Raw genomic sequence first — 7,322 nt, forward strand, 5'->3', positions numbered from 1 at the left:
GGAAGTATGGAGAATCCTCAAAGAACTCAAAGTAGACCTCCCATTTGATCCTGTAATCCCATTACTGGACATCTACCCAGAAGAAAAATAATCATTTTATCATAAGGACATCTTCTCTAGGCTGTTTATTGTTGTTCAATTTACAACTGCCAAATGCGGCAACAGCCTAAATGCCCACCAACCCAGGAATGGATTAATAAGCCATAGTATGTGTATACCATGGAATACTATTAAGCCACAAAAAGATGGTGACTTTACATCTTTTGTATCAAGCTGGATGGAAGTTGAACACATTCTTCTTAATAAGGCATCACAAAAATGGAGAAGAATTCAATATACTCAACTCTGATATGACAATGATTGATGCTACTACATGGTGAGGGTTGGGGGAAGGGGGGAGTAAAGAGAGAGAAGGAGGTGGTGGGGTTATGGTCTGTAACACACCTCTTGGGAATGGGATACAATTGTAAGAGGGATTTTACCTAACAAATGCAAGCAGTGTAACCTGGTTCTTTGTACCCTCGGTGAATCCCCAACAATAAAAAAAAAGAAAATGTTTCTATAGAAATACAAAAGACAGTGCAAAAAGCTACTGAAGCTAAAATGCAAATTTATCAAGGTTGGAGTAAATGAGGTCAATATATAAAAATCAATGGAATTTCTACATACTTGTAACAAAGTAAATTATAATGGTATAATTAACAATAGCATCAAAACCCCACAAACATTTAGGGACATAGTTAATAAAATGTGTTCAAGAACTATTACTATAGGCTACAATTTTCCTCAAATTGATCTATCGATTCACTTCAATTCTAGTAAAAATCCCAGTAGGCTACTTGGTTGGTGTTGGTTAGTTGACTATAAAATTAATATGTAAATGTAAAAGTATATCAAAAGCAATTTTAATAAAGAACAAAGTTGGAGGTTTTAGACTCTCTGATACTAAGATTTATTATAAAGTTATACAGCTGAGTGTGGTGACTCTTGCCTGTGATCCTAGCACTCTGGAAGACTAAGATGGGAGGATTGCCTGAGGTCAGAGGTTCAAGACCAGCCTGAGCAAGTGCAAGACCTATATCTAGTAAAAATAGAAAAATTAGGCAGGGTGTGGTGGCTCACACCTGTAATCCCAGCACTCTGGGAGGTCCAGCACTCAGGAGTCCAAAACCAGCCTGAGCAAGCACAAGACCCTGTTTCTACTAAAAATAGAAACCTAGCCAGGCATAGTCATAGGTGCCTGTAGTCTTAGCTGCTCTGGAGGTTGAGGCAAGTGGATCACTTGAGCCCAGGAGTTCTAGGTTACTGTGAGCTATCGCACCAGGGCACTTTACCCAGAGTGATAGAGTGAGACTGTCTCAAATATAAATAAATAAATAAAGATAGAAAAATTAACCAGGTGTGGTGGCTTCATCTATAGTCCCAGCTACTCTGGGGTCTGAGAGAAAAGGCTTGCTTGAACCCAGGAATTTGTGTATGAGCAAGGCTGATGCCATAGCACTTTAGTCTGGGGCAACAGAACAAGACTCTGTCTTAAAAAGAAAAAAAAAAAAGGGTGGCGCCTGTGGCTCAAAGGAGTAGGGTGCCAGCCCCATATGCCAGAGGTGATGGGTTCAAACCAAGCCCCGGCCCAAAACTGAAAAAAAAAAAAATATATATATATATATATATTTATTTATTATAAAGTTACAGTAATCAAAACTGTGGTGCTGGCATACCATAGGCACAGACATATCAATTTATAGAGCTAAGGAGTCTGCAGACTTGCCTATCTACCGTTATTTAACTTTCTACAAATGTGTCAAGGCAATTTGATAAAGAAAGAAAAGTCTTTTTACACCACACAGAAAATTTAACTCAAAATGTGTTCTAGAAAAAAACAGATTGGAAAAGCTTTGTGAACTTGAAGCATGCAAAGATTTCCTGGGACAGTAAAAAAAGCATAAATCATAGAACAAAAGCTAAATTGGACTTTATTACAATTGCTCATTTCTGATATTTGAAAGAGCATTTAGAAAATGAAAATATAAGCTATAGATGGGAAGAAAATGTTCAAAACATACAATTAAAAAGTATTGCAACCAGAATATGTAAATAATTCTTGAAACTCAACAATAACCAAACAACCCAAATAAAAGCAAGCCAAAGATCTTAATAGCTGCTTCACCAAAAAATGTACACAAATGGCCAATTAGCACATGCAAATATGCCAGACATATTTTTAGTCAACAGAGAAATACAAATTAATAGTCAATAAGATACCACCATGCAGTCATTAAAATAAAATTTAATACTGATAACATCAAATGTCCAGGATATGCTGCACCTGTCACTCTCATGAGTTACTGGTGGGAGTAAAAAATGATACAACTCTGGAAATCTGTTAGTTTCTTATAAAGTTAAACACGCACTTACTTTATGATCCAGTGATCCCACTCCTAGATATGCAACTAAGATAAATGAAAACAGATGTTCACCCAAAAATAAGTGGAGAAATGTTCATAATATGTTTATTTATATTAGCCCTAAATTGAAAAAAATCCAAAAGTCCATGAGCAGTTGAATGGATACATAAATTATGATATATTCCCATAATGGAGCAGTAATCGGCAATAAAAGGGACAAAATTACAACAATCTCAATGAATTTCCAAATTATGATGCTGAAAAAAGAAAAGCCACAGAATAATGCTTACTGTATGATTCCACTGATACAAAATTCTAGAAAAATTGAAAATTAATCTGTAATATCCATAAAACAACTTATTGTCTGAGACCAGATGAAGGTAGGCAGACTCACTAAAAAGCTGCAGGAGGGCTGATGTAAATATTCTGTATCTTGATTAGAGTGGTGGTTATGCAAGTGTATGCATTTGTCAAAAGGCCTCAAACTGAACATTTCAAAAATCAATGTGGTTTCTTCCGGTCATAGATGCTTCAGCAGTCATGGGTTGCGGTGCAGACATGGCCAAGTCCAAGAACCACACCACACACAACCAGTCCTGAAAGTGGCACAGAAATGGCATCAAGAAACCCTGATCACAAAGATATGAATCTCTTAAGCGGGTAGATCCAAAGTTCCTGAGGAACATGCGCTTTGCCAAGAAGCACAAGAAGAAGGGCCTGAAGAAGATGCAGGCCAACAATGCCAAGGCCGTGAGTGCATGTGCTGAAGCTATCAAGGCCCTTGTAAAGCCCAAGGAGGTTAAGACCAAGATTCCAAAGGGCACCAGCTGTAAACTCAGTCGACTTGCCTACATCGCCCACCCCCAGATTGGGAAGCATGCTCGTGCACTCATTGCCAAGGGTCTCCGGCTCTGCTGGCCAAAGGCCAAGGCCAAGGATCAAACGCAGGCCCAATCTGCTGCTTCATCTGCAGCTCCAGCTTCAGTTCCAGCTCAGGCTCCCAAAGGTGCCCAGGCCCCCACAAAGGCTCCAGAGTAGAGGCATCTGTCTGCTAAGAGGACAAAAGAACTGGTGTGACCTCTAGGCTGCTGTCTATATGGGGCTGGGTCCTCCTGTGCTATTTGTACAAATAAACCTGAGGCAGGATTTGTTAAAAAATAAAAAATAAAAAATCAATGTGCTTCATTGTACACATATGTAAATTATACCTGTGGTAGGTAAAATTTGGGCCCTTATGATCTTTCTCCCCTGGTGTTATGCCCAATAATGTTATGTTACTTGACAAAAGAAACTTTGCAGAAAGAATCAAGGTTGCTAATCAGCTAGTCTTCAGATGGAGAGAGTGGCCTGAATTATCCTGGTGGGCCCAAATGTAATCACATGACTCCTTATAGTGGTTCTCAACCTTCCTAATGTCGGGATGTATTTTCATTGTTACACAGGGGTCGCAACCCACAGGTTGAGAACCGCTGCCTTAGAAGAAGGTCAGAAAGATGTAGTGGAAATCAAAGTCAGAGAAATTCTAAGTAATACAGAGACCTGATGTATGAAGTAACTAAATTATGATAACATTCCAAATGAGCCTGGAAGTGGATTATCTCCCAGAGCCTCCACTAAAGACTGCTGCCCTATCAACAGCTTGGTTTTGGCCTTATATGATGCTGTCCAGAGTACCAAGCTGAGCCCAGCCTGACTTCTAACCCATGGAAACTGGAAACTATGCATTAATAAATGATAAATTTGAGGTAATTCATTATATAGAAATAAGAATTTAATATGGTACTCAAAGTTGATACAAATAGTATAAAATAACATTATACTTTATTCCTTAAATGCAATTTTTACTTGTCAATTATACCTCAATAAAACTGGGTGTAAACCAGTGTGAAAACTCTACACTGCAAGGTCCCAAAGCTGCAGATGCTGGCATGAGTGCAGTGAGAGGGGAATACTTATGAATTGTTGGTGGGATTGCAAACTAATACAGCCTCTTTAGAAAGAAGTATGGAGAATTCTCAAAGAGCTAAAAGTAGACCTTCCATTTGATCACGTAATCCCATCACTAGGTATCTACTCATAAGAAAAAACTGATTTTACCATAAGGACATTTGCACTAGAATGTTTATTGCAGCTCAGTTCACAATCACCAAGATGTGGATACCCATCAACCCATGAATGGATTAACAAGCTGTGGTATATGTGTACCACGAAATACTATTCAGCCATAAAAAGATGGAGACTTTACATCTTTTGTATTTATCTGGATGGAGCTGAAGAACATTCTCCTTAGGAAAGCATCTCAAGAGTGGAAAAACAAGCATCCCATGTACTCAGTACTAATTTGAAACTAGTAGATGAACAACTGCAGGCCCACATGAGAGAAAAACACAATTAAAATCAAGAAGGGGAGAAGGGGAGGGAGTTGGATGTGTTCTCACCTAGCGGGCACAATGTTGGGATGGATAGCACACCTCCTGGGTGAAGGACTCAATCACAACAGGGACCTTACCTAACAAACACCAACAATGTAACCTAATTATATGCACTCTTACATTAATTTTAAAAACTGAGAATAAATAAGAATTACCTGGGGAGTGAATTGTTCTTTGAGGATGGGAGGCACCTAGGAACCTGAATTTTATTTATTTTTTTTTAACTTTCATTCTTTTTGGGCAATTCCTATGCACATGAAGTCTGAAAACGAATGCCTTCATGGAATTCAGATTTAAGGTGATTTTTAAAGAAAGTTAGGGCCTGGTTAATGAATATGAGATATTGCTTATTTCTTTATTTTTCTGAGCTCTACAGATTAGAAAAGTTTTTTCCTGAAAAGTTTACCTGCAGAAGTCAAATCAAGTTCAGAGGATAAGTTTCTTGAATATTAATAAAGGTATGTGGAGATAGCATAGTTCAACTCTTCACTTTTTGCATAAGAAATTTCAGTGTTCATCTTTTCCCACTAGAGAAAGTAAAACAGACTGAGGTTTTACATATTGATGTGTGAACAGTGCATTGCTACATGCCAATTATATGGCACATTTAATGAATCAATTCCTTATTTTCTGCTCGGTGAAAATAAAAAGAAAATCCTTTATTCCAAAACCTATGGGATATATAAAAGGTGTTCTCTGAGAAAGATGTAGAGCTTTAAGTGCCTTCCCTATTAAAAACAAAGGACAATGGCTCAGCGCTTATAGCTCAGCAGCTAGGGCACCAGCCACATACACGGGGGCTGGTGGGTTCAAACCCAGCCCAGGCCTGGTAAAACAACAATGACAACAACAACAAAAATAGCCAGGCATTGTGGTAGGCACCTATAGTCCCAGTTACTTGAGAGGCTCAGGCAAGAGAATCACTTAAGCCCAAGAGTTTGAGGTTGCTGTGAGCTGTGACATCATGCCACTTTACCCAGGGCGACATAGTGAGACTCTGTCTCAAAAAAAAAAAAAAGAAAAGGAAAAGAATATATTACTTTTTCTAAGTATTAGCAAAAAAGTCAGCAAGATAAGCCAAAAGAAACTAAGAAGAGATCATAGGTAAAGATAAAATCTGGCTCGGTGCCTGTGGCTCAAGAAGCTAAGGTGCCAGCCACATACACCTGAACTGGCGGGTTCAAATCCAGTCAGGGCCGGCCAAACAACAATGATGGCTGCAACCAAAAAATAGCCAGGCGTTGTGACTGGCTCCTGTGGTACCAGCTACTTGGGAGGCTGAGGCAGGAGAATCGCCTGAGCTCAGGAGTTGGAGGTTGCTGTGGGCTGTGATGTCACAGCACTCTACCCAGGGGGACAGCTTGAGGTTCTGTCTCGAATAAAAAAAAAAAAAAAGATAAAATCTAAAAAATAATTATCCATCCATCCAAAAATAACTAGGAAAACCAAATAAACTCAAAGCTCATTCTGTGAAAACACCACCGATAAAATAGACAAGTCCTCAGCTTGTTTAAGGAAAAATGATAAAAACAGCAAAAATAAAAGAATTTCCGAATGCTAGAGGTCATGTAATTACAGATAACGAAAAATATCATGAAAAAATGCTTTAAGTGGCAACAATTTGAAAAAATAAAGAAAATTATTTGTATTCTAGGCAATAGAAAAAGATGAAACACTCATCAATTTATTTACTCCAAGGATGTATGGGTTTGTGCAATTAGTGTCAGGAACTTTATTAACATAATCTATTTGATCATCAACATATTAAAGAAAAAAAGTTATGGCAAATGGGAACAGAAGTAACAATCTGAAATAAAATCATGGAGTAGAAGGAATGTTCACTTTCATTGTCTTAGGTTTTCTGGTAAATTTAGTAACATAAGAAAATGCAATAACTGGCTATAAATGTTGGAAAAGAGATAAAATCTGTCTCATATGGCTGATGATACAATACCCATCAAGACTCTAGGATAAAATTACTGGAATATATGCAAACCTACAGATTTTCTCTATTTGGTAATAAGTACTTAGAGACACAAACAGGAGAAAACTGTTTCATTAACCATAGCATCCTTTATGAAATGTACAGAGATAAAGATAACAATAAAATAATTTAAATTTATTATATTTGTAAAATTAATATATGTTTAATGAAATTTCAATTAGAATCAGAACAAGGCTTGGATCTTTTTAATCGGAATAATAAAATACCTAAGAATAGCTAAGGAAGGTACCAAAAGAGTAAAGAGGATTGCTTTTACTTATTAGACACCAGAAGATACAGGCTCATTGTAACCAAATCAATATGACATTGACATATCAATTTAATAATAGGTCAATAAAACAGCATAGTGAATCCAGAAATATATACTAATATATAGGATAATTTTATATGATGAATGCATTGATTAAAATTTATGGCCATGGCTTGGCGCCTGTGGCTGAAGTGGCTAAGGCACCAGCCACATACACCTAAGGTGGCGGG

General features: G+C 37.6%; 1 protein-coding gene and 1 pseudogene across 1 annotated transcript in view; one reads left to right on the forward strand and one right to left on the reverse strand.

The window, feature by feature from the left end:
* F8 (coagulation factor VIII) overlaps positions 1–7,322 on the reverse strand; it is a 217,711-nt gene that overhangs the window by 207,218 nt on the left and 3,171 nt on the right. The window lies entirely within an intron of this gene.
* Positions 2,964–3,451, forward strand: LOC105888296 (annotated as a pseudogene).

This window comes from Otolemur garnettii, unplaced genomic scaffold (assembly GCF_000181295.1).
Source record: "Otolemur garnettii isolate 467f Iridium unplaced genomic scaffold, OtoGar3 scaffold00259, whole genome shotgun sequence".
Classification (NCBI taxonomy): domain Eukaryota; kingdom Metazoa; phylum Chordata; class Mammalia; order Primates; family Galagidae; genus Otolemur; species Otolemur garnettii.